This window comes from Haematobia irritans, chromosome 5 (genome assembly GCF_050003625.1).
Source record: "Haematobia irritans isolate KBUSLIRL chromosome 5, ASM5000362v1, whole genome shotgun sequence".
Classification (NCBI taxonomy): domain Eukaryota; kingdom Metazoa; phylum Arthropoda; class Insecta; order Diptera; family Muscidae; genus Haematobia; species Haematobia irritans.
Window position 1 is genome coordinate 88661467 of NC_134401.1, and position 26796 is coordinate 88688262.

General features: G+C 32.2%; 8 non-coding genes across 8 annotated transcripts; 4 read left to right on the forward strand and 4 right to left on the reverse strand.

The window, feature by feature from the left end:
* Window positions 1-2898: 2898 nt before the first annotated feature.
* LOC142242170 (U5 spliceosomal RNA) lies at window positions 2899-3020 on the reverse strand. Its single transcript, XR_012724023.1, has one exon. It is a non-coding gene; the product is annotated as a U5 spliceosomal RNA (small nuclear RNA).
* Window positions 3021-3555: 535 nt separating this feature from the next.
* Window positions 3556-3752, forward strand: LOC142242137 (U2 spliceosomal RNA). The gene has a single exon (XR_012723998.1). It is a non-coding gene; the product is annotated as a U2 spliceosomal RNA (small nuclear RNA).
* Window positions 3753-8037: 4285 nt separating this feature from the next.
* On the reverse strand, window positions 8038-8158 carry LOC142242164 (U5 spliceosomal RNA). Its single transcript, XR_012724018.1, has one exon. It is a non-coding gene; the product is annotated as a U5 spliceosomal RNA (small nuclear RNA).
* A 569-nt stretch (window positions 8159-8727) lies between these two features.
* LOC142242138 (U2 spliceosomal RNA) lies at window positions 8728-8924 on the forward strand. Its single transcript, XR_012723999.1, has one exon. It is a non-coding gene; the product is annotated as a U2 spliceosomal RNA (small nuclear RNA).
* An 11769-nt stretch (window positions 8925-20693) lies between these two features.
* On the reverse strand, window positions 20694-20885 carry LOC142242150 (U2 spliceosomal RNA). The gene has a single exon (XR_012724010.1). It is a non-coding gene; the product is annotated as a U2 spliceosomal RNA (small nuclear RNA).
* Window positions 20886-21437: 552 nt separating this feature from the next.
* On the forward strand, window positions 21438-21562 carry LOC142242162 (U5 spliceosomal RNA). The gene has a single exon (XR_012724017.1). It is a non-coding gene; the product is annotated as a U5 spliceosomal RNA (small nuclear RNA).
* A 1192-nt stretch (window positions 21563-22754) lies between these two features.
* Window positions 22755-22879, reverse strand: LOC142242166 (U5 spliceosomal RNA). The gene has a single exon (XR_012724020.1). It is a non-coding gene; the product is annotated as a U5 spliceosomal RNA (small nuclear RNA).
* Window positions 22880-24258: 1379 nt separating this feature from the next.
* On the forward strand, window positions 24259-24452 carry LOC142242151 (U2 spliceosomal RNA). The gene has a single exon (XR_012724011.1). It is a non-coding gene; the product is annotated as a U2 spliceosomal RNA (small nuclear RNA).
* Window positions 24453-26796: the final 2344 nt, after the last annotated feature.

Consider the following 26796-nt stretch of genomic DNA (forward strand, 5'->3'; position numbering starts at 1 on the left):
AAAGCATGCCCTGCTCCAAAGAGTTTGTCTTTACACTAATGATTTTGGTATTGATTCCGAGACAATGAAGCGGAGTTTTGAAGTAAGGATACACCGAAAAAAGTAAACTATTTTATAGGAAGTTTCAATTTTACTCCACAATTTAAAATTTCCACAAAGCGTTGTTAAAACCAGTGTTGCCAACTCCTCAAGGCCAAAAAGCACAAAAAATATTATAAATTCTAACATACCACCTTCCACCACAAAATCGAAAATTAAATGCTCTACTAAATAAAAAAAAAAAAAAAAAAAAAAAAAAAAAAACTTCCGAAGATGTATTAAGATCGAGTTTAGCCGCTAAAATAGTCATTTTAGCAAACTTTGTGAAAATTTGCTTTTGGTTATTCCCCATGAAGTTATAATAAAATTTGCAGCAAATATGCATAATTTTATGCCCATTTTTACTGAAATAGTTTTCACTTTAGCGGCAAAACTCAAACTTAGTACTCACCATTATGAACCGCTATTCATGTATACACCTTGATCAGTTTTAATGCTTTCGTCCAATTCATTTTGATCAGTGATGTTTTTCACCTTTCAAAATATTAATATATGGAAGGAGTCTATTGCTTATTTCAGTTGTGCGTGCTTTTGTGAATTTAATACAAACGTTTTTAATGACATCTTTACCAAATTCAAAAATTCGACACTCATCGCTCGACTTTCCTACAGAATACCCTAAATAATAATATTAATTAAAAAATAATCAATACCAACTTCCTAACAATCAAATTCTATATTTGGCAATAAATTTCAGTTTCTTCAGCTCTTGACAGTCTAATCAAAATTTTTGTATCAATTAAACTTAATACTGTTCAAAATAAAAAAAGCACCAAAAGCACTTAATGAAAATGCCAGAAAGCACCAAGTTGGTGCTTTTTTTGAAAAGGCACCAAAAAGGCAATTTGGTGCTTTTTAGAAATCAAAAAGCACTAAATTTGGTGCTAAAAGCACCAAATTGGCAACACTGGTTAAAACCAGGAAAATTTAATGGCCCGTTGTACTTTTTAAGTGCAGTTCTCGAAATTACACCCTCTCATAGAATAAGAAATTAACTAAAATTAAAGAAGAAAATCATTGGCGCCAAATCATGACCATTTTAACCATACAGTAAGTAGTTCATTCTTACTATTTTTGGGAATCGTACGAAAATTTTCATTTGCTTTAGTTCATATTAAACTTATGTGTACGGTCATTGAACTTTATACTCACGTTTAATTCTTAAAATGTTTGAGACATACTTAAAAAAACGAAATTTTCATTGGGCTGTGGAAAATTTCGCAAAAAATAATAAAATTTAACTACAAACAAATAATTTTTTTGCAATAAAAATAAGTTTAATTTAGCGTTAGTTTAACTACGGAAATTTTTTTCTGTGTACATTTAAGACACAGCTCTCTTTAAAATTTGAGTTTTTTCGTACTTGATTCTAGGAAGCAAATTTGAGTGTATACGTTTTTCAGTTTTTTTTCTTCATGAACTATTAAAGTCCTTTAAAAACGGGTTAACTGAAATTTCCAAATTTGAACTCGACTTCAAGTAGAAATTATGGAATGTTTGAATTAAAAACGTCTTTAAAATAAATTAAAAAAATATTCCCTACTCAAACAAAATTTTCTTCTAATGATACCCATCTTTAAGTCGAAAACAAGGAAAAAATTCGCATTCGCAATTTTCGTCCTTATGAGAAAATTTGTTTCAGTGTGTAATCACTGAAACCCTATGTTAGATGAGACAAAAGAAATAACATATATTATTAAGTTTCCTTTTAGTGGGTCGTAGGATATTTTTAATTTTCTTTTAGAGGATAAAATTTATACCTTATCAAAGAAAGTTTTCCCTTTGAGAGGAATCTCGGGACCCCGGGAAATTAAAAAAAAAACTACGTTTTCCTGGGAAAGGAAAATCCTGTGCTCTAACTCCAACTGTATTAAATTTATTATTTGTCGTCCAAAATTTCCCCGGAGAGAAATTTCAGACTTCGAAAAGAAATTAGTTTAGACTCATTAGAGCAGTGTTGCCAACTCCCCAAGGCCAAAAAGCACCAAAAAATATAATATTAATTCTAACATACCACCTTCCACCACAAAATCGAAAATTAAATGCTCTACTAAAAAAAAAAACCTTCCGAAGATGTATTATAGAACTTTTATGAATTGAATTTCAAGAAGTTAAGGTGGGTATTAAGATCGAGTTTAGCCGCTAAAATTGTCATTTTTTCACAATTACTTTTCTTTAATAATAAATCATTTTAAGGAATACAAACTTTGTGAAAATTTACTTTTGGCTATTCCCCATCAAGTTATAATAAACTTTGCAGCAAATATGCATAATTTCATGCCCATTTTTAGTGATATAGTTTTCACTGTAGCGGCAAAACTCAAACTTAGTACTCACCATTATGAACCGCTATTCAAGTATACACATTGATCAGTTTTAATGCTTTCGTCCAATTCATTATGATCAGTGATGTTTTTCAACTTTCAAAATATTAATATATGGAAGGAGTCTATTGCTTATTTCAGTTGTGCGTGCTTTTGTGGATTTAATACAAACGTTTTTAATGACATCTTTACCAAATTCAAAAATTCGACACTCATCGCTCGACTTTCCTACAGAATACCCTAACTAACAATATTAATTAAAAATAATCATAACAATCAAATTCTATATTTGGCAATAATTTTGATTAGACTTTCAAGATCTTCGACTCTTGTATTTTTGTATCAATTAAACTTAATACTGTTCAAAATAAAAAAAGCACCAAAAGCACTAAATGAAAATGCCAGAAAGCACCAAGTTGGTGCTTTTTTTGAAAAGGCACCAAAAAGGCAATTTGGTGATTTTTAGAAATCAAAAAGCACTAAATTTGGTGCTAAAAGCACCAAATTGGCAACACTGCATTAGAGTGCTCCTCTCCACGGAAATCTTTAGTAAAAGGCGAAAGATTTATTCGACAAACTGAAGAGAAGCCAGAGTAACTAAACCCTAAAAAATCAGGAGGTTTATATGTCAATCCTAATACAAACCAAATGAGAATTACATCTCTCCACAGCAAAACATTTACATTTTATTAGGATGCTAAAGTCACAACTTGCATACATTTTAAGCGCGGTGAAAACCAATGTACCAGCATTCATTGCTAAAGATCATCATATCATCACCAACTGTCTAGGTACTATTTAATGCTAAACTCATATGATCCCAAACGTAGGAATAAAGACGACATTGCCTACCTGAATACCTTTAGTGTTTGATCACATTCGCCTCTATACCAAACAACCCCAGATTTTCATCACATCAAGTAAGTCATCCTTGTATTTAGAGATAAGCTCTCTGTGAATGACACTGGCTATGCTATAATAGCCAAGAGGCTATTATGAATTTGTCCTCAAAGTGGTTTGCGTTGAAGTTGTTGCTTATGGTGATTTTTCTTTCATTTACTATACGCTTATAATTCTCATTTACATGGAGTGTTCCCTAGCTTATATAGTTGAGTGGGTACGACCAACACTTATCGCTTCTCGGCCTTATGGCTAAGATCAAAGTGTAGTATCTGTTCTTATCAGCTTAACATCTGATAGATCCTCCATCGGAGGACAACAAATGTTAAACTGATTTTTGGAAATAGACGGAGTGTTTAGGGGCTTGCTCCACCTCTGTCACGGGTTGGCCTGGTATTGCAGTACCGCCAGGATTTCGGCCCACATTTTGTAATAAATATCAATTATTAAATTTAGTACAAACACACAAATTTGGGTCACAACAGTCTTTATATTTGGTCGAGGAGGGGGCGGGGCCTCCCCTTTGTCCGGCTTTTTTAAAGTACAGTGAAAAAACTAAAAGTGGTCGACGGGGGAGATTATGAAATTGTTATGAGTTATGTATATGATTTTTTAATATTTGGTGGGGGAAAAATAAAAGGGCACAGGGAGACTTCAGTTCTCCTCAAGTACATACCGTCAAACAATTAAACTTAATGGATATCTGATTTTGTGATATTCGGAATGGAAGAGGGGCCTCCCCTTTCCCTGCTGTTTAAAATTTGGCTTATAACTTGTTTGAGATTTTCTGGGACGTCTACACAATATACGCAATATCATTTTTCGATATTGGGACGGGGAGGGAGACCTCCTCTAAAACTGAAAAAAAAATAGAATTCTCAAGTTTACTTGAAATTTACAAAGGCTGCAGGGAAAGGTTATGAAATCAATATGGTGTACTTGATTTTTGGGTATTTGGACGGGAACCTTTTCCTTTCCCCACACTATGAAACTTGAAGGAAAGTTTACAGATTTTCTTGGAATTTAGTGGAAGAAAGTGACGTCCCTTTACAAAAAAAAAAAAAAATACAGCAAAATTTAACCTTATGCGATTTACTTGAAATTGGGAGAAGATGATTAAATTTATACAGGGAACATTATTTTTCAATGTCTGGTTGGGGATGGGGAATAGTGAAGTTGGGTAGTTTGTGAAATGAATGTAGAGTACGTGAATTTACAATATCTGGTCGATGAGGAGCGAAGGAGGGAGGTTCCCTTTTGTCCGATTTTTTTGAAAATAGAAAGTACAGGAATGCCGATAAATTGGAACACGGTACATAATTTTATGATTTTTCCCCAGGCTTCTACCAGACTTTTTAAGTAAAAAAAATTTAATTAACATGTTGTTGACAGGCAACGTAGACGGTGCTTCATTTTCCGGTATATGTTTGGGAAAGGCATGTTCTCCACGTCCAACACTTTAACAAATGTTAATATGGTCAATTTTTAAGTACTTTTACTTTTTCCGACTTATTGGACGGTATGTTGAGGAGGAGTATATCTCCCCTTGACAAACTACGCTTGGAATTCACAGGAAATATAGAGGATTGTCCACCGATTTGAATACAGAACAATTAAAAAACAAACAAGTAAGGAAAGTTTAAAGTCGGGCGGTGCCGACTATATTATACCCTGCACCACTTTGTAGATCTAAATTTTCGATACCATATCACATCCGTCAAATGTGTTGGAGGCTATATATAAAGGTTTGTCCCAAATACATACATTTAAATATCACTCGATCTGGAAGAATTTGATAGACTTCTACAAAATCTATAGACTCAAAATTTAAGTCGGCTAATGCACTGGGGTGGAACACAATGTTAGTAAAAAACAAGTAAGGAAAGTCTAAAGTCGGGCGGGGCCGACTATATTATACCCTGCACCACTTTGTAGATCCAAATTTTCGATACCATATCACATCCGTCAAATGTGTTGGGGGCTGTATATAAAGGTTTGTCCCAAATACATACATTTAAATATCACTCGATCTGGATAGAATTTGATAGACTTCTACAAAATCTAGAGACTCAAAATTTAAGTCGGCTAATGCACTAGGGTGGAACACAATGTTAGTAAAAAAATATGGGAAACATTTAAATGTGAAGCAATTTTAAGGAAACTTCACAAAAGTTTATTTATGATTTATCGCTCGATATACATGTATTAGAAGTTTAGGAAAATTAGAGTCATTTTTACAACTTTTCGACTAAGCATGGCGATTTAACAAGGAAAATGTTGGTATTTTGACCATTTTGGTCGAAATCAGAAAAACATATATATTGGAGCTATATCTAAATCTGAACCGATTTCAACCAAATTTGGCACGCATAGCTACAATGCTAATTCTACTCCCTGCGCAAAATTTCAACTAAATCGGAGTTAAAAATTGGCCTCTGTGGTCATATGAGTGTAAATCGGGCGAAAGCTATATATGGGAGATATATCTAAATCTGAACCGATTTCAACCAAATTTGGCACGCATAGCTACAATGCTAATTCTTCTCCCTGTGCAAAATTTCAACTAAATCGGAGCAAAAAATTGGCCTCTGTGGTCATATGAGTGTAAATCGGCCGAAAGCTATATATGGGAGCTATATCTAAATCTGAACCGATTTCAACCAAATTTGGCACGCATAGCTACGATGCTAATTCTACTCCCTGTGCAAAATTTCAACCAAATTGGGGTAAAACTCTGGCTTCTGGGACCGTATTAGTCCATATCGGGCGAAAGATATATATGGGAGCTATATCTAAATCTGAACCGATTTCAATAAAATTTGGCACACTTGACTATAGTACTAATTGTTCTTCTTGTGCAAAATTTTAAGTAAATTAGGATAAAACTCTGGCTTCTGGGGCCATATAAGTCCATATCGGGCGAAATATATATATGGGAGCTATATCTAAATCTGAACCGATTTCTTCCAAAATCAATAGGGATCTATTCTGAGCCAAAACACATACTTGTTCCAAATTTGAAGTCGATTGGACTAAAACTGCGAGCTAGACTTTGATTACAAAAATGTGTTCACGGACAGACGGACATCGCTATATCGACTCAAGAGTCCACCCTGAGCATTTTTGCCAAAGACACCATGTGTCTTTCTCGTCCCCTTCTGGGTGTTGCAAACATATGCACTATCTTATAATACCCTGTTCCACAGTGTGGATAAAAATTGGTTGAAAGGGAACACCCCCTACCCGACGTTTGTTAGCCGGTTCGTTTTACATCCGCATAACCGCCCTATTCCTGTATATAAACGAAAAAGCAAGTAGTCCGATTTTTTTAAATGTACGGAACAGGTGTGTGTGGAACCCATGGAGTGATTAATAAGTACTTCAGTTTTTGTGCCAGACTTCCCCTGACCCTACTCTTTAAAAAGAGTTATAATATTTTCGAATTTGTTTTCATATCGAAGGATATGGTTGACTTAGTTAACGAAAATATGCTTCGGAAGGCGCAGCGAAGCGGGCCGGGTTACGCTGGTAATTTTAATAAATTCAAATTTTCGGAATTCTACCGCATGTAAAAAATCTTAAAAAAAAATAATGGAAATTTCCAATTTCCATTTCTTGGCAGACATGAAATTTGTCATAAAATATGTCGTAGTATTGCTTGAAATCGAAAAAGAAAAGAAAAAGTTTATTTTTATTAACTTTTTTCTTATTTTTTACACGAATTCCGAAATACGGAAGGAACACTACATATGGAAAAATAATGTGAAATCAGTGTAGCCGATGCTTAAAAAGATGACTTTCGCCCTATAACAAGTCTATGTAAAATTCATTCGGTTCCGATCCGATTTTGCACCACTCTTAGAACCAATAAGAGCACTTTCATTATTTTTTGACTCCTTGTAATATAGATTCTAAAGAGATATAAAAAGGTCTGTTTCCATAATGGTAGACGCAAACAATTTCCGTTTTATCCAATTAGACGTTCCGATCATCACAAATCGCAAAATTTTTCTGATTCCGAATCGATGGGACATGACTCTGCGAATTCAAATTAATTTTTCTATTATATAACTATGCAATGCTTTATGTGTTGCATTTTGAGATCTTGCTTTATGTAAGATCTCAAAATGCACTTGTAAATTAATAATAATCGCATTTTATTGTAGCGACCCGATTTTGACACAATCTAAGTTTTGCAATTCGCATACGATATAACGTTCCTAGCATTGCGATTTTATTTATTAGAGATTGGCGAGTATGAAACTCTATGCATCACTCACGGATATGGCACGACACATTTTGGAATTAAAATTTTTCGATTCTAAATTTCATACCAATTTTCGCGATTTTCGGAACTGGCAATTATAAATCGCATGATTTTATTTTCGATAAAAATCGCAAAATTTTGTGAACGTGGGAACAGGCTTGAAAATCAAGTCAAAGAAAATTCCATTAAAATTGAGCCAACGAAAAGTTTGCATGATACAACGACAAAATTTCATTAACACAAGGAACATTTTCGTTAATATTACGAAACGTTTCGTTGACTAAAAGAAACTTCGTTATAACAACGAAAATGTTCGTTATATCAACGAATTTGTTTCGAAACTTTTTCTACACAGAATTTTGTGAAATTAGGATCAAGCCAGCTAGTCCCGAAGTGTCTTAATTGCCTGTGTATTATATTTATTATTTGTCGCCCGAAATTTCCCCCAGTGAGAAAATTCAGGCTTCGAAAAGAAATTATTTTAGACTCATTAGAGTGCTCCTCTCCACGGAAATCTTTAGTAAAAGGCGAAAGATTTATTCGACAAACTGAAGAGAAGCCAGAGTAACTAAATCGTGTTCATGAGGACGTTTTTAAGAAAATACTTGTACGAATCAGTTGAGAATTGCATCGTCTAAAGAGAATAAAATATATTCTCGACAGATGTTGAAATCATAATTTCCATACAGATCAACTGTTTTGAAATCGATTTCCCAATATTCTCTTTTAAAGTGGTAGTTAAATTTATCTTTCAATCAATATCATTCGCATTCTTAGCATTTAAGAATAATTGGATTAAACTTCTCAAAGGATCCTTTATATGACAATGAAAGGATCATTCGAAGACATTAGCTACCTGAAGGATATTACTCTTATTTCACCTTCACAAACCGTAAACCATCCTCTTGATTCGCACATTAAGTAAACCACCCTTGTATTCAGATACATGAGCTACATAACTGGCAATGTCCATACTCATAAAGATGAAGATTTTGTACTCTAAAGGCAATAGTTTTGTATTCAAGATGTTGAATATGACAACTACAATATTTTCTTTCAAATTTCTCTTCTCTTATAATTCTCATTTGCATTGTGTGCTCCCAAGCTTATATAGTTGAGTGTTTACAATGGACAGTTATCGCTTCTCGGCCTTATGGCTAAGATCAAAGTGTAGTATCTGTTCTTATCAGCTTAACATCTGATAGATCCTCCATCGGAGGACAACAAATGTTAAACTGATTTTTGGAAATAGACGGAGTGTTTAGGGGCTTGCTCCACCTCTGTCACGGGTTGGCCTGGTATTGCAGTACCGCCAGGATTTCGGCCCACATTTTGTAATCAATGTCAATTATTAAATTTAGTACAAGAAAACAAATTTCGGTCACAACAGTGTTTTAATTATTACTAAAAGCAAGATATGATCACACATATTCACTGGCAATGGCTACGGATACGATCATATACGAGTGTTACCCAAGCTTTCTTCGAGAAATTATTTTTTCATATTCATGAAATTTATACGAGATCTAATGTCGACGTTGGTAGAATTGTATATCCACGGTGTTGTTTGTTAACCGAAGAGAATAAATAAGAACTTTACAAACGTCTCATAATTAGAAAAAAAACTACTATAATAAAATTTCATTGTTCTTACAAAAAAAACAAGTAAGTAAAGCAGAAAGTCGGGCGGGGCCGACTATATCATACCCTAAACCACCCTTACTGAATTAGTAAACATAAGCTTTTGTGGGGTAACATTGATATAGGTACACCCTCAACAAAATTGCTTCTTTAACATATGTTCCAAACATATTTTGCAGGAAGCACATATATTATTGGATACTGCCGAAACATTAATATATTTGTTTTATGTGAACATATTATATGTTTGGAATCATTTTGAGCACAAAAATATTATATGCGTGGAAGAATTTTTCCCAAAGACGATTGTGCTCATTCCCTAACATACTCTTTTATAAACATTTTAAATTTTACCTTTCGCCTGGACGGAGAATCGAACCAAGGACCATAGAGTTTGTAAGCCAACACACTATCCACTGGGCTACGTAGCTGTTATAGTCACCAGTAGATAATTATCGTTATAAGTTACATTTATATAACATAGTTTGCAGCAGCGTTGCCAGAATTGTTTCACCGAAAACCGCTAGATTTGCCCAAAAAAATAGCTAAAAAAAGCTAAAAAATGTTTAAAAAAAAGCTAGAAAAAAAGCTAAATTTTGTTGTATCAAAAGTCACATTTTTGATTGAAATTTAACAAACTTAAAGACTTTATTTCACTTATAATGCATATTATTTTACTTGTATTCATTTTAATTCTACTTCTGTGAGACTATACCAATACCTAAGCCATATGATCTCTGTGTGCGTACTCGATACATTCCCAGCGGGAAAATTGAGAAGTACCGCAAAAATCATGCCTTCTTAACCCATGATTTTGGGATCCTTAACACCTTCCCATATGCCTTCTCCTATCATGCATGCTAAAATGCCTTACAATTCCTTTCTAAAAAATGCCCGCAAACATTATTCTGTGCCTTCTTTGGGAATTGGAAAAAGAAGGACCTACATTGTTGTTATAAGAACGAAAATTCAGTTTTTTTTATATAATCATCAAACAAACATTTGTATCAACATTTTTAACAGGACACGGTTTTAATCCGATTTTCCTCAAAACTAGAATTTGCTGTTATTTCGCAAGATGATTTATATTTAGATATAGTTGTTGATTTTAGTTCTAGAGCATGTAATGCGCTATTATCATCCATTTGCCAGAAATTTGGAAATTGGTATCCTTCCAGTGTATTTAAAATAGAATATATTTTTATACCCTCCACCATAGGAACAAAAAAATCAGTAGAAAAGTGAAGTTTTGTATTCGAAACAGCGTTTCTGGCGATGTCTTAAAATTTACGTATTTTTGGGATTAAGTTGGACATATAGTTAGTTGTAGATCAATTTACCCACATATATTCCATTGGTTTTACTTTATACGTTTATTTTGATCGTGATATTTCTATTTGTCTTCTAACATATATTAGTTGTTGTTGTTATAATACAGTTTTGTAATGTTGTTGTGAGAGCATACACACAGAAAAATTTATTTGACTTCAAATCTTTTGACCTTTCCTTAAGGATTTCGTTATTGAATTTGAAATATTGTTTTTTAATATAAAGTCACTTTTTTGGAAGCTAACGAGCTCTAGATCTAGGCTCTGTGAATTTAAAGCTAGGATACAGGTCTCATTTATTGAATTTTCGTTCACGTTTGGCGATATATCAACACAGGTATACAGCTATAAATAAATTTCGAATAAAAATTCAAATTGTAAAATACATTTTAATGCAACAAATGTTTTCTTATTTTCAAATAAATTTTTAACCAAAAATGCAAAATCCTCCAAATAAATATTAGCCTATTTTGAAGTTTTTTTATCTTTAATACAAGGGTTCAATATCACAGTTAATTAAAAGATTATTCACTTAAATCATTTTTTTCTTCTTTATATTAAGTGAAATTGGCCTTACTTTAAGGTCTATAACTTTGATAGAGGCACGAACATTTCAAAGATTCGTGTACTAAATTTAAATAAAATAGATTTTAATTTAAGATTATGAACTTTTTTTAATTATTTTTTGATTGTATATGTGCAGTTTTATCTCTACATGGTTACTATAGTTTGTTCTCCCTTGCTTTTGAAAAATAAAATTAAAAAGTATAGCACTTGTTGTATTACATATCAGCCACCCTGTACATATGGGGAGGTGTATATAATTCCGATCAGGTTTGAACTGAACATAGTAAAAGTGCTTGCCACTCAAAAAAAATTTTGTTCAAAATTTAAAAAAATCGGCTGAGTGATATGGGATATAAACTCAAATCGGAAGATTATATATACGGGCGCTATATATATATACCTGACACGATCTCTTCGAAAATTGACAGAAATACTACTATTAACAAGAGCAAACGTTTTGACAAATTTCATGTAAATCGGTTGTTCTCTTGAATTAATATCAGTTTGGGGGTCAAATACCCCACTGTGCGACGGGATACTTTGTACAAGTAGCTACTATTTATGTAGGTCGGATGATATTGCAAATGAGCTATATCGGACCACATTTAGGTGTAGCCCACGATCCTCTTGGAGGAGACAATTTTATCACATCCGGTGGAAATTTGATACGTGGCCTGTAACAACCAGGCAAAAATTAGTCCAAACCGATCCCCCGATTTTATTTCCTGCGCTTTCTGGAGGTGAAAAATTCATTCGATCCAGTTAAAATGTGGTACGTGTTGTTAGAGGCCAGTTACTAACACAACTGGCCTCTAACAACGATGCAAAAGTGGCCCATATCGTTCCAAAAATATATGCAGCCTCCATAAAAAGCAATTACCATTATTTATTATTTAATTTATTATAATTACAAATTACAATAAACTTATTTATACGGGCACTAGCAACTAGAGACTTCTGCAGGGGCATATTTCATACGATCCAGTCGAAATTGGAAATTTTTATGTTAACCGATCAAGAACTGATTCAGCTTATATAGGTATTTAATCTACCTCCATGTACATTAAGGCAATGTTAAGAGGTTTTAAGATACCTTGTCTTTAGTAGAACTTTCTTCGTAATACATGGTGGATGGTCCATAAGGCTCGACCTGCCTGATATTACGGTCGTATTTACTTATTTTTATAGTGCGGTTAAATAAATAAACATAAATCATTCTAAATAATTAATAATTAAATTAATAATAACAAAAATCTATACATTTGCCTATGGTAGAATCTGTTCGAACCCACCAATGATCCCATACTCATTCTTTGTTGGCTGCCAAGCTATTAATTTGCTTATGTCTAGTTACTCCTAACTTTGGCCTTCTAGAAGACATTTTCTGTAACATACAAAAGATCCGATACCCATTATACGTTCACTTCCAACAGAAGGGAACACGGAATGACCTCACGTGTAGCTTAAGTTTACCTTTTGGCGCCCACATCACATAAATGTGTCGTAGGCCAGTGGATGAGTGTAGGACTACCAATAACGAGGACCCCGGTTCAAATCCCGACGGAGCAGAAAAATAAAAATACACCTGAGGTAAATATTAAAATCACAAAAATAAGATAAACTGTATAGGAAAAGTAAGTCAAATTAAATTCTCACGTAAAAGTTATGAGGGCAAATGTTCAGCTCATAGACAACCTTGCCTTCAAAATATTTATTTTTACACGCTTTCTTTTATGCCTTCCTGTCCAGGCCTTTTTGAGGGCCTTCTTTGGAAGGCATGATTTTTGTACTTAGTATGAAGGCCTGATAACATGGCATCGACGACACCACCTCTAGAAGGCATACGAATAGAAGCGAGAGGCAAGGCCTTGGTCTCCAATCCAATCCAATGTTATTTTGAAATGAACACGTAATGCAGCGCCCAGGCCTTATAGCTACCCGGACAGCACTTCCATCATCGATTCCACGTCGCTTCCATTTCCCGCTGGGTTTTGATTACTATCACAAATTTTTACTGGAAGTCCTTCGTTTACATTTCCCAGTAAAAACGTGCAATTATCAGCTGGTTAATCATCGACAAATCCAATGTGCGATATATTGCTCAATGTCGCATAGAAGTGCATTAGAAAATATCAATATATTTCGTTTTTGTTTTTGGTTTAAAACCGCTGAATTTATGATAAATTCGTGAACGTGGAAACTTCTTCTAATTTTACCCAAGAGAATAAAACCCATTCTTACTGTCTTGCAAGTTTATACTGAATAACTTTTATTGGAAAATTACCCAAACAAACCTATTGTTGTCGAATGTTCGTAAATGTAAATCCATTCTATTAATAAATAAAAGATTTGTTTTTAGCGCGTTTAAAAATGTTTTGATTGATTTTATTTATTGTATTTTTTTGAAATTAAAAAATAATACCCCATTCAAAACTTTATTTCCTTAATTATTTCTTATGATTTTAATGAATAATTTTGGTATTGAATCCGAGTCAAATTTGAATTTATTCGGTTTTTAGCTTTTTCTTCATGAATGAAGTGAAATAAAGTGTTTAAAAATATCTTCTATTTTTGAACGCTTTTTTTGATTTGTGGTCAAGATACAAAAAATCCACAAATTTAAAGACTATTTCATTAATTTTAAGAATTTTTTAGAATTGATCCACGCCGTTTTTCATGTATAGATTTAAGTTGAATCACTTAACTATAAGGACAAAACGACTTTATCAAGCCGACAAAGAAAACAGTTTATATAAGAGAAATTCAAATGATATTATAACCAAAATTCGCGTTCGTATTTTAAGGACATTAAATCTTTGGCCTCACGACAATATCTTTTCAGTGTACAAAGCAATTCATATCTACTATTTTAATTTAGTAATATCATAATAACTTTAGAATATTATAATAGCATAAAAAGGGTCAACGAGTCAAATGCTAATATTCCTAATAATTTAGTGACAGTTTATTTAAGGAACATGTATCTGTATCTACCATTAGATTTAAAGTTTACGATAACTTTTATGAATATGAGGAAAAAACGTTATAACAAGGTGTAGTTGATGGAAAAATGCCCGCAAAATGGCTGGAATCAGCAATTATGTTTCAATTGAGCTTTGAAATATGTGGAAAACCTTATTCTGACAGCAAGCCTTAGATAAAAGCGCCGTTTTATCCATATTTCAATAGAAATATGTCGAAAATAAAAAAGCCAAAAATAGCTAAAAGGGTCATGAAAAAAAGCCAGAAAAAAAGCTAAATGCATTTCTTTCCCGCTAAATGACTTCAAAAAAAGCCAAATCTAGCGGGAAAAAAGCTAAATTGGCAACGCTGGTTTGCAGCGCCCACGAGCCCATGCAAACATAACATTATTTAACAGAAACATACATTTGTTTGCCACGTGGAGCAGTGGTTAGCATGTCTGCCTTGCATGCAAAGGGTCGTGGGTTCAATCCCTGCTCCGACCGAACACTTTTATTTTTTTTTTTAATTTACATATTTATATTTATACTATATTAAATTTTTATAATGAAACTTCGAAATGTGGGTTATTAAAGATTTATAGTCAGTAACAGTGCTTGATATACATGAAATTGACTGATTTTTGGATAAAATATTATTTTTTATTGCAAAAATAACAATTTTGTAACAAAAAACTGTTTTTGGTACAAAACTTTAAAATTTGAAAGGAATTCAAAAACTCTAACAAAAGAAGAACGTGGAGTCGAGTATGAACATACATAAATAATTTTATAATATAAACATAAATTTATTTAGGCATGAATAGTTTTTTACTAGTTTTTACTTTTTTACTCGCTCTAAAATGCCTTTTACTTTTTCGTTAATAATTCATTTAAAAAATAAATTTTTAAATTGTTTTAGCTGCAAAACTCGAACTTAATGCCCGCTTTTATATTTGAAGGTGTCCGTCAACTCCTCGTGGACTACTTATTAATAAAGAGGAACTAAACATGTCCACACATACATAAAATGCTGCTCTCAAGGCGAAAACATATGCTGTTTGTTTTTCAAATGTCTATTCTCTTGGTTCCGAATGTCTATTCTCTTTATTCAAATTAAATAATATTTAGACATATTAACATAGATGTCCCAAACATTTAATGTTAGTTTAGGAACATTACTTGTTTGCACTGAAATATATTGTGTTTTAAAATTGTGCACGAAACACATTTTGTTTATATCGGAACATATGAAAAACATATTTTTCTAACAGTGTATGGGAGAAAAACCGCAGTTGCATATTTAAGAAAATTAACGGGTACATGCAGCGGTGCCAACTCTGACGATTTTTCGTCATTTTGACGATTTTTGATGGTAAATTTGGCCTCTGACGATTTGACGACGATTTTAAACAACTTAGTTATGAGATGACGATTTTTTAAAATGCTCGACTCAAGTCTTTCCTTTTAAGGGTTTTTGACGATTTTTCAAAGAGATGTAGTTATAAGTTGACGATTTTCATAAGTTGTAATGTAAACATGTTATTTTGGATCTCAATAATATGACAATTTATATGTAGCTTGCTCCCAGCCGTCTCCAATGTAGAAAGAAATTGCAAAGCAATCAATATAAATAAACCTAAAATTCGAAATCCCTTTGAAACTTAAACATTGCAAGGTATTCTTTTGTCTATAAACTATTTAAAGCGAAATAATTTTGATTGCTATGAAGCCAGTTTAGTTAAATTCAATTTATTTATTTATTCATTACCGATAATAGTAATAATAAAAAAAATTATACATGAGCAAGTAATAAGGATTTAAATTCGCTTGGAGAATAGGAAATTTTTCTGTCAAGAAAATTTTGTTAAACAATGTAGTACATATGGTCACAATCAGATATATTAATTTAAATTAATTAAAAATTTATTTCAATTAATCGTCGTTTAAAAAACTGGAAACTATATGACTTACTTAGAGATTTAAATGACATTATTAATGTAACTAAAATGAATAAACCCCTTTTTAATAACAGCTTTATTGTGTATACAATATATGGATGCCTCAGATGTTTGAATAAAATTTTTGTTTTTTCCTAAATCTTTTTTTTCAACTGTTTTATGAGTGACGATTTTTTGACGAATTCTTTGGGATGAATTGACGTTTTTGACGAAAAATATTTTTAAAATTGACGATTTTCAGCCCAAAACAGTTGGCACCACTGGGTACATGTTTATCAATTTGTATCAATCTGACTATAGCTCATAGTCAGTGTTGCCAGGGAAAATGTTCGGTTTACCCTACAAGGACAAAAAAAGTTCCCTACTTTCCCATACATTCCCAAACAATTTTCCCTAAAATATTTCTTGTTAAATTTAAACAAATTTTACAAAACAAAAATGGTTCCAAATACTTTATTATCCTAAAACATGAATATGCAACGTATAACATATAACTTAGAATATAAATTTGTATTACCACCACGGTTGCCACAGTTGGTAGAATTCTAACCAAAACAGTAATTTGTTTTGTTAAATCTCTATAAAAATAAAATTTTGGAAAAAGATTCTATAAACAAATTTTTGTGAGAAATTTCTGTATAGAAATAAAATTTTGACACTAAGTTCTATAGAAATAAAATTTTGAGAAAAAATTCCATGGAAATAAAATTTTGAGAAAATTTTTTTATAGAAATAATATTTTGAAAAAAATTTCTATAGAAATACAATTTTGACAAAATTTTCTATAGAAATAAAATGTTGACAAAATTTTCTACAGGAATAAAGTTTTGAAAAAAATTTCTATAGAAATATTTGTTTGGTAGATTTGTGGTAATCTTCAAATTTTGTTAGATTTTTTTTGGACGAGTGGTAACTGTTGTTACCACACATTGTTAAAGATCAAGCCTTGCCGGCTTCTAATTTCCTCCTCTAGAGCCACCAAAATGTAAAAATTATTACAAATTGTGTTGAGTGAAAATTTCACTACATTGTGGCCCTACGTCCCTATAAGACGCTAAATATTAGAAAAAACCTACATATAGGGAATTTCCCCTACTTCTCGCAACACTGGCTGTAGTTGATATTGCACCTACACTCAAAAAAAAGTGAACTCTCTATTTCACTAAAGCCAATTTAACTTTTTTTTAGTTCATAGAATTATTATGTTTGGAGAAAGTTTCCTTTACTCTAATAATTTTTTGTTGACGTTAGTTAAATTAACTAAAACCGAGGAAACAACTAAACTCAAATGAAGCTTAATGATTAACTAAATTCGTACCTTCCACAAAATAGTTCAGAATTTCTTTAAATTTGTAAATTTTACCAAAAATGCGTCCATCATGAACTTCGTATATCACTAAAGACATTCTTGCAATTTTGAACTCCAAGTTTTTCCTTCAAACTACAAAATTTTCTTTAACAAGTGAAAAAACTTAGTTATGTCTAATAAATTTTCTTGAATTTGTCGAAAAATATTTACTTATTTTGATGACATCGGCGTGATGCCAACGTTTGTAATACTGTTTAGTTAAAATTTTCTACAAATATTCAAAATTTTCTAAAATTAACCGAAACATTTCTTCCTGGTGGGTTCACTGTTTTTTCAGTGTACGGAGTTAGTATGCCACAAATATTGAGCCCATTATTAAAAAAGAGAAAATCGTTAAATTAGTGTGGGTAATAATTACAAATTTGTAAAAATCGAGCAATATTCTTATGTAAGAGCTACAGATATGTATAAGTACGATGGGCTAGTACATCAAAATTTTAAATTTGAGTAACATTGGTTAATAAATAAGAGTATTATGGCCAAATTTGGGAAAATCGAGCGATGCATATATATGGAAGCTATATCTAAATCTGAACCAATTTGCATAATATTTTGCGGGTTTGCTTAATACCACAAAAGCTTACCTTGTGCAAGATTTGAGTAAGATCAGTTAAGAAATGAGGCCTGTATGGTCAAACATAAGGTTATTAGGGGCGAATTTTTCAAAATCGGGTGATACATATATGGGAGCTATATCTACATCTGAACCGATTTCGATGTGTTTTTGCACATATAATTAGTGCTATAGAAGACTATATTTAGCCAACTTTGAGTAAGATTGGTTAATAAATAAGGGTTCTATGGCCAAATTTGGGAAAATCGGACTATACATATATATGGGAGCTATATCTAAATCTGAACCGATTTCGATGATTTTTTGCACATATGGTTAGTTCTATAGAAGACTATATTTAGCCAAATTTGAGTAAGATCGGTTGATAAATAAGGGGTTTATGGCCAAATTTAGAAAAATCGGGCGGTACATATATATGGGAGCTATATCTAAATCTGAACCGATTTCGATTATTTTTGGCACATATTGTCAGTACCATAAAATATTAGAGTAAGCCAAGTTTGAGTAAGATCGCTTTATAAATAAGGTTTTTATGGCCAAATTTGGGAAAATCGGGCGATACATATATGTGGGAGCTAAATCTAAATCTGAACCGATTTAGATGAAATTTTGCAGACATGAAGAACGATGAAAAAGATTACTTTTTGCCAAATTTGGTGACGATCCGTTTGAAAACAAACGCAACGTGACCCCATTTGTCGAAATCGGGCGATACATATATATGGGAGCTATATCTAAATTTGATCCGATTTCTTCCAAATTCAATAGCGTTCGTCCTTGTTACCAAAAAACTCGCTATACCAAATTTCATCAAAATCGGTTAATAATTGCGACCGGAATCCTGTGAACAACAAATACATGGACGGACGGACGGACACCAAGCGCTAGATCGACTCAGGAGGTGATTCTGAGTCGATCGGTATATATTTTATGGGGTCTAAAATCAATATTTCTGGTAGGCACATTTTTTGGCCGATCAAACTTATTATACCCTGACCACTATGTGGTTTAGGGTATAAAAAAAGATTTGTGAATTAAACATTTATGTTCATATTAAAAACTATGTGTAGATAGTTTTTAAAGGAATTATAAAGTATGTATAAAAATATTCTGTTTTAAGCAGTTTTCGCAATCATTTCACATTTTTTGCATTCTAATGCGTATAAAACATAGTAACGATACAGACCACAAAAGACAGCATTACATCAGGAAAAATGTGAATTCAATGCAGCGGAGGCTTAAAAAGATGACTTCCGTGCTATGACAAGTACATGTAGCGTTCATTGTTTCTGGCCCGATTTTGCACCACTCCCGGACCCAGACACTTTCATTACTTTTATGGCTACTTATAGATTCTAGGTTGAAATTTCCAAAGAGATATAAAAAGTTCTGCATCCTTGTTGGTAGTTGCAAACAATTTCCAATTTCTCCAATTAGACTTGTTCCGGTCATCGCAAATCGCAAAATTTTTCCAATTTCAATTCGATGAGACATGGCTCTGCGATTATTAAGCTGAGTACTATGTTCAGTTTTCAAGCTGAAAACCAGCTTGTTTTCACGGTTACTTTTTTAATTAACTAATTTAGAAATATAAAATTGTTTGCAATCAATTCCTTGGATGTTTTCCATCCATTATTAGACAAGACTAGATCAAAATATAATCGTCTTCATAAATATATTTGTACTTTTAATTTACTGTTTTGGTGAAAAAACCGAACATAGTACTCACCTTTAAGTTGGCATTAATGCGCTGAATTAGCCTTTTTCACGGTTAATTAATTGGCGTGGGCTGTTGCATCTTTTTACCAGGTATGCAACAAGGGAATATACAGGTATGGAATATTTTGGTTTTTTGAGATATATTAGCGTCTGCTTATTAAACCTTTTAAGTGAGTTATTAATATATTAGCGATGAGATGTACGATCAGTTTTGCCAGGTGATGTTTGATTCTTCCCCCCAAATCTTAAGAAAAAACCCTAAATTGGTCTAGGCTTTTTTCAAAAAACCCTAAAAATTTAAGAATGTAAAAAGTACAAAATCAGTTTTGCCAGGTGATGTTTGATTCTTCCCCCCAAATCTTAAGAAAAAATCCTAAAAATTTAAGAATGTAAAAAGTACAAAAAGGGGTCCCAAATTTCGTGAAAAAATCCTGTAGTGATACACTTCAAAAATTAAATTTAACACAAATATATATACTGAAAGAAGAGTTTTCTTTTCTGAGAAACGAAATTTTAGACAAATTAAGTTTTCGTTTGATGCTAAAAAATTTCTTTTGAAGTAAATAAAAAATAAAATTTGCTCTTTAAGAAAATACTTTATAACAAAAACATTTGTTTAAAATTTCGTCCCTGAAGAAATTAGCTGCTAAGTTAAAATATGATTGTTTTTGATTGTGTCAAATATTAAAAATGCCTTTCAACAGAAGCGTTTAAAAAAGATAACGAAAATAATGCTATTGCACACTTGCTTGTATTTAGGATCTTCTTGTTGACTTCCCTCATCTTTTTTCTCATAATTCATGCCAGAATTGTTCCGAATTTGCTTGAGAATTGGCTCCACTTTATAGGGTCTAAGATATTTTTTTACCCCCCAAAAATCCCCGGGAAAAACCCCTAAAATTGGGGGAAACCCCTAACCAGGCAACACCGGTTGTGACCCAAATTTGTTTGTTTGTGCTAAATTTAATAATTGACATTTATGACAAAATGTGGGCCGAAATCCTGGCGGTACTGCAATACCAGGCCAACCCGTGACAGAGGTGGAGCAAGCCTCTAAACACTCCGTCTATTTCCAAAGATCAGTTTAACATTTGTTGTCCTCCGATGGAGGATCTATCAGATGTTAAGCTGAGAAGATACTACACTTTGATCTTAGCCATAAGGCCGAGAAGCGATAAGTGTTGATCGTACCCACTCAACTATATAAGCTAGGGAATATTCCATGTAAATGAGAATTGTAAGGGTATAGTAAATGGACGAAAAATCTATATTCACCATAAGCAACAACTTCAACGAAAACCATTTCACTTTGAGGACAAAGACATAATAGCCTCTTGGCTATTATAGCATAGCCAGTGTCATTAACATAGAGGCTTATCTCTAAATACAAGGGTGACTTACTTGAATTGCTGAAAATCTGGGTTGTTTGGTATAACATAGAGACGAATGTGATCAAATACTAAAGGTATACAGGTAGGCAATGTCTTCTTTATTCCTACGTTTAGGATCTTTTGAGTATAACATTAAATAATACCCAGACAGTTGGTGATGATATGATAATCTTTAACAATGAATGTTGGTATATTGGTTTTTCACCGCGCTTAAAATGTATGCAAGTTGTGACTTTATCATCCTAATAAAATGTAAATGTTTTGCTGTGGAGAGATGTAATTCTCATTTGGTTTGTATTAGGATTAACATATAAACCTTCTGATTTTTATGGTTTAGTTACTCTGGCTTCTCTTCAGTTTGTCGAATAAATCTTTCGCCTTTTACTAAAGATTTCCGTGGAGAGGAGCACTCTAATGAGTCTAAACTAATTTCTTTTCGAAGCCTGAAACTTCTCTCCGGGGAAATTTCGGGCGACAAATAATAAATTTAATATACTTTCATTTACTGCACTGAAAAAAGCATGCCCTGCTCCAAAGAGTTTGTCTTTACACTAATGATTTTGGTATTGATTCCGAGACAATGAAGCGGAGTTTTGAAGTAAGGATACACCGAAAAAAGTAAACTATTTTATAGGAAGTTTCAATTTTACTCCACATTTTAAAATTTCCACAAAGCGTTGTTAAAACCAGGAAAATTTAATGGCCCGTTGTACTTTTTAAGTGCAGTTCTCGAAATTACACCCTCTCATAGAATAAGAAATTAACTAAAATTAAAGAAGAAAATCATTGGCGCCAAATCATGACCATTTTAACCATACAGTAAGTAGTTCATTCTTACTATTTTTGGGAATCGTACGAAAATTTTCATTTGCTTTAGTTCATATTGTGTACGGTCATTGAACTTTATACTCACGTCTAATTCTTAAAATGTTTGAGACATACTTAAAAAAACAAAATTTTCATTGGGCTGTGGAAAATTTCGCAAAAAATAATAAAATTTAACTACAAACAAATAATTTTTTGCAATAAAAATAAGTTTAATTTAGCGTTAGTTTAACTACGGAAATTTTTTTCTGTGTACATTTAAGACACAGCTCTTTTTAAAATTTGAGTTTTTTCGTACTTGATTCTAGGAAGCAAATTTGAGTGTATACGTTTTTCAGTTTTTTTTCTTCATGAACTATTAAAGTCCTTTAAAAACGGGTTAACTGAAATTTCCAAATTCGAACTCGACTTCAAGTAGAAATTATGGAATGTTTGAATTAAAAACGTCTTTAAAATAAATTAAAAAAATATTCCCTACTCAAATAAAATTTTCTTCTAATGATACCCATCTTTAAGTCGAAAACAAGGAAAAAATTCGCAATTTTTGTCCTTATGAGAAAATTTGTTTCAGTGTGTAATCACTGAAACCCTATGTTAGATGAGACAAAAGAAATAACATATATTATTAAGTTTCCTTTTAGTGGGTCGTAGGATATTTTTAATTTTCTTTTAGAGTATAAAATTTATACCATATCAAAGAAAGTTTTCCCTTTGAGAGGAATCTCGGGACCCCGGGAAATTAAAAAAAAAAACTACGTTTTCCTGGGAAAGGAAAATCCTGTGCTCTAACTCCAACTGTATTAAATTTATTATTTGTCGTCCAAAATTTCCCCGGAGAGAAATTTCAGACTTCGAAAAGAAATTAGTTTAGACTCATTAGAGTGCTCCTCTCCACGGAAATCTTTAGTAAAAGGCGAAAGATTTATTCGACAAACTGAAGAGAAGCCAGAGTAACTAAACCCTAAAAATCAGGAGGTTTATATGTCAATCCTAATACAAACCAAGTGAGCATTACATCTCTCCACAGCGAAAGATTTACATTTTATTAGGGTGCTAAAGTCACAACTTGCATACAGTTTAAGCACAGTGAAAACCAATATACCAACATTCATTATTAAAGATCATCATATTATCACCAACTGTCTAGGTACTATTTAATGCTAAACTCAAATGATCCCAAACGTAGGAATAAAGACGACATTGCCTACCTGAATACCTTTAGTGTTTGATCACATTCGCCTCTATACCAAACAACCCCAGATTTTCAGCACATCAAGTAAGTCATCCTTGTATTTAGAGATAAGCTCTCTATGAATAACACTGGCTATGCTATAATAGCCAAGAGGCTATTATGAATTTGTCCTCAAAGTGGTTTGCGTTGAAGTTGTTGCTTATGGTGAATATAGATTTTTCTTTCATTTACTATACGCTTATAATTCTCATATACATGGAGTGTTCCCTAGCTTATATAGTTGAGTGGGTACGATGAACAGTTATCGCTTCTCGGCTAGTGTTGTAAATTTTGATTACTTTTGACTACTCGTTACTACTCGTTACTTTTGAATTGAGTACTCGTTACTACTCGTTACTTTTATAAAAAAAATTAAAAAAGACATTGTGGACACTTTTTAATAATATCTTCCTCTTTTTTAAATTTAAAAACAGTATAGAAAAGCAAATTACATTATCCAGTTTTATTCTAGTATTATAAAATGTGGTGTTGTAGATATATGGGTCTCGTTAAAAAAAGATTTTCACCAATCATTCAAATTTTTAGAGCCAATTTCGTATCCCCATTCGGTATTTTTTCGTCAGGGTATTGGCATTGTGTATTACTGATGCTTGCAATTTGCAAACTTTTTAAATGCACCATTTTCCACCATTGACAGTGGATGAAAATATTTTGCGATCATTTTTATCGTGAGACCCAATGTTGAAATTTTCCAACGGTTTTTGAATAAGCTTGGGTACCTTTTCTGAAAACAATTGGATTGAACCAGCTGAAGTCAACGACATTATTATTCATACTATTCGCATGAGACGTGATACATGTGATGCTTTAAATTATAGCTCCCACCTACACCCAATGCAAATTTTTTCAAATGCAAACGTTTTTAAGAAATCAGAACTCATACTTTCTTCAAAGGTGAAGCCATATATCCTTTTCGTGTTATTTTAACTGATAAAAGATTTTCGAAAACTTCAATTAATATTTTCCAAGAAGTCAAGAAAGTCAAGAATTGAAGATATTGAGTACTCTTTTACTAGTAACGAGTACTCAAAAAATTAGTCAGTAACGAGTACTTGTAATCAAATACTCGTTACTTTCCCAACACTATTCTCGGCCTTATGGCTAAGGTCAAAGTGTAGTATCTGTTCTTATCAGCTTAACATCTGATAGATCCTCCATAGGAGGACAACAAATGTTAAACTGATTTTTAGAAATATACGGAGTGTGTAGGGGCTTGCTCCACCTCTGTCATGGGTTGGCCTGGTATTGCAGTATCGCCAGGACAGTGTTGCCAGATGATTTTTGATTCTTCCCCCCAAATATTAAGAAAAAAACCCCTAAATTGGTCTAGACTTTTTTCAAAAACCCCCAAAAAATTTAAGAATGTTACTAAGCCAAAAAGGCAGTGTTGCCAATTTGGTGCTTTTAGCACCAAATTTAGTGCTTTTTGATTTCTAAAAAGCACCAAATTGCCTTTTTGGTGCCTTTTCAAAAAAAGCACCAACTTGGTGCTTTCTGGCATTTTCATTTAGTGCTTTTGGTGCTTTTTTTATTTTGAACAGTATTAAGTTTAATTGATACAAAAATTTTGATTAGACTTTCAAGAGCCGAAGAAACTCAAATTTATTGCCAAATATAGAATTTGATTGTTATGAAGTTGGTATTGATTATTTTTTAATTAATATTGTTATTTAGGGTATTCTGTAGGAAAGTCGAGCGATGAGTGTCGAATTTTTTAATTTGGTAAATATGTCATTAAAAACGTTTGTATTAAATCCACAAAAGCACGCACAACTGAAATAAGCAATAGACTTCTTCCATATATTAATATTTTGAAAGTTGAACAATATCACCGATCAAAATGAATTGGACGAAAGCATTAAAACTGATCAAGGTGTATACTTGAATAGCGGTTCATAATGGTGAGTACTAAGTTAGAGTTTTGCCGCTAAAGTGAAAACTATATCAGTAAAAATGGGCATAAAATTATGCATATTTGCTGCAAAGTTTATTATAACTTGATGGGGAATAGCCAAAAGCTAATTTTCACAAAAGTTTGTATTCCTTAAAATGATTAATTAATGAAAAGTAATTGTGAAAAAAATGACTATTTTAGCGGCTAAACTCGAAATTCATTCATTGAAATTGAATTCACAAAAGTTCTATAATCCATCTTCGGAAGTTTTTTTTTTTTTTTTTTTTTTTTTTTTTTGTTAGTAGAGCATTTAATTTATGTTGGAATGTATAATATTTTTTTTGGTGCTTTTTGGCCTTGGGGAGTTGGCAACACTGCAAAAAGGTGTCCCAAATTTCGTTAAAAAATCCTGCAGTGATACACTTTACAAATTAAATTTAACACAAATATATATACTGAAAGATTTTTTTCTGAAGAACAAAATTTCTTTTGAAGTAAATAAAAATCAGTAGATAACGTCATTATACCACTATTCACAAATTCGGATTTATTTGTCTAAAATTTCGTTCCTGAGGAAAGTAATTTTTCTATGGGTATAATAATAAAATGTATATCAATATAAAGGGCAGACAAAACAATATAATTCAATGTATAAATCTTTCAAATCAAATTAATTAAAACCACAGCTTATAAAATATAAATAAAAAATAAACAAAAATTAAAGTTCAGTAAATATATACATTATTCGCCAAAATTGTAGGCGTGAAATTATGAGACCAATAACTTAATGTTACAATACCATTTCTTAATTTGTTTTTAATTGTATCAAATATTAAAAATGCTCCTTCAACAGATGCGTTTAAAACAGAATGTCATTGCTTAACATACTTGCTTGTATTTAAGAACATGGGTTGACTTCCCTCATTTTTTGTTCAAAATTCGTGCCAGAATTATTTCTAAATTTTGTTGATAATTGCTCCACTTTATAGGGTCTAAAATAATTTTTTACCCCCAAAAATCCCCCAAATAAATGTTACCCCTAAAAATCCCTCTAAACGTGTAAAAAACCCCTAAATTTGGGGGGAAAACCCCCAACCTGGCAACACTGCGCCAGGATTTTGGCCCACATTTTGTAATCAATGTAAATTATTAAATTTAGTACAATCAAACAAATTTCGGTCCCAACAGTGTTTTAATTATTACTAAAAGCATGACATGATCACACAGATTCACTAGCAACGTCTACGGATATGATCATATACCAAGCTTTCCTCGAGAAATCATTTTTTCTATATAATGAAATTTATACGAGATCTAATGTCGTCGTTGGTAGAATTGTATGTCCACGATGTTGTTTATTAACCGAAGAGAATAAATAAGAACTTTACAAACGTCTCATAATTAAAAAAAAATCCTATAAAAAATTTCATTGTTCTTACAAAAAAACCTAAAAGATTTGTTAATTAAACATTTATGTTCATATTAAAAACTATGTGTAGATAGTTTTTAAAGGGATTATAAAGTATGTATAAAAATGTTCTGTTTAACGCAGTTTTCGCAATCAATTCACATTTTTTGTAATCTACTGCGTATAAAACATAGTAACGACACAGAAAACAAAGGGCAGCATTACATCAGGAAAAAAATGTGAATTCAATGCAGCGGAGGAAGATGACTTCCGTCCTATGACTAGTACATGTAGCGTTCATTGCTTCTGGCCCGATT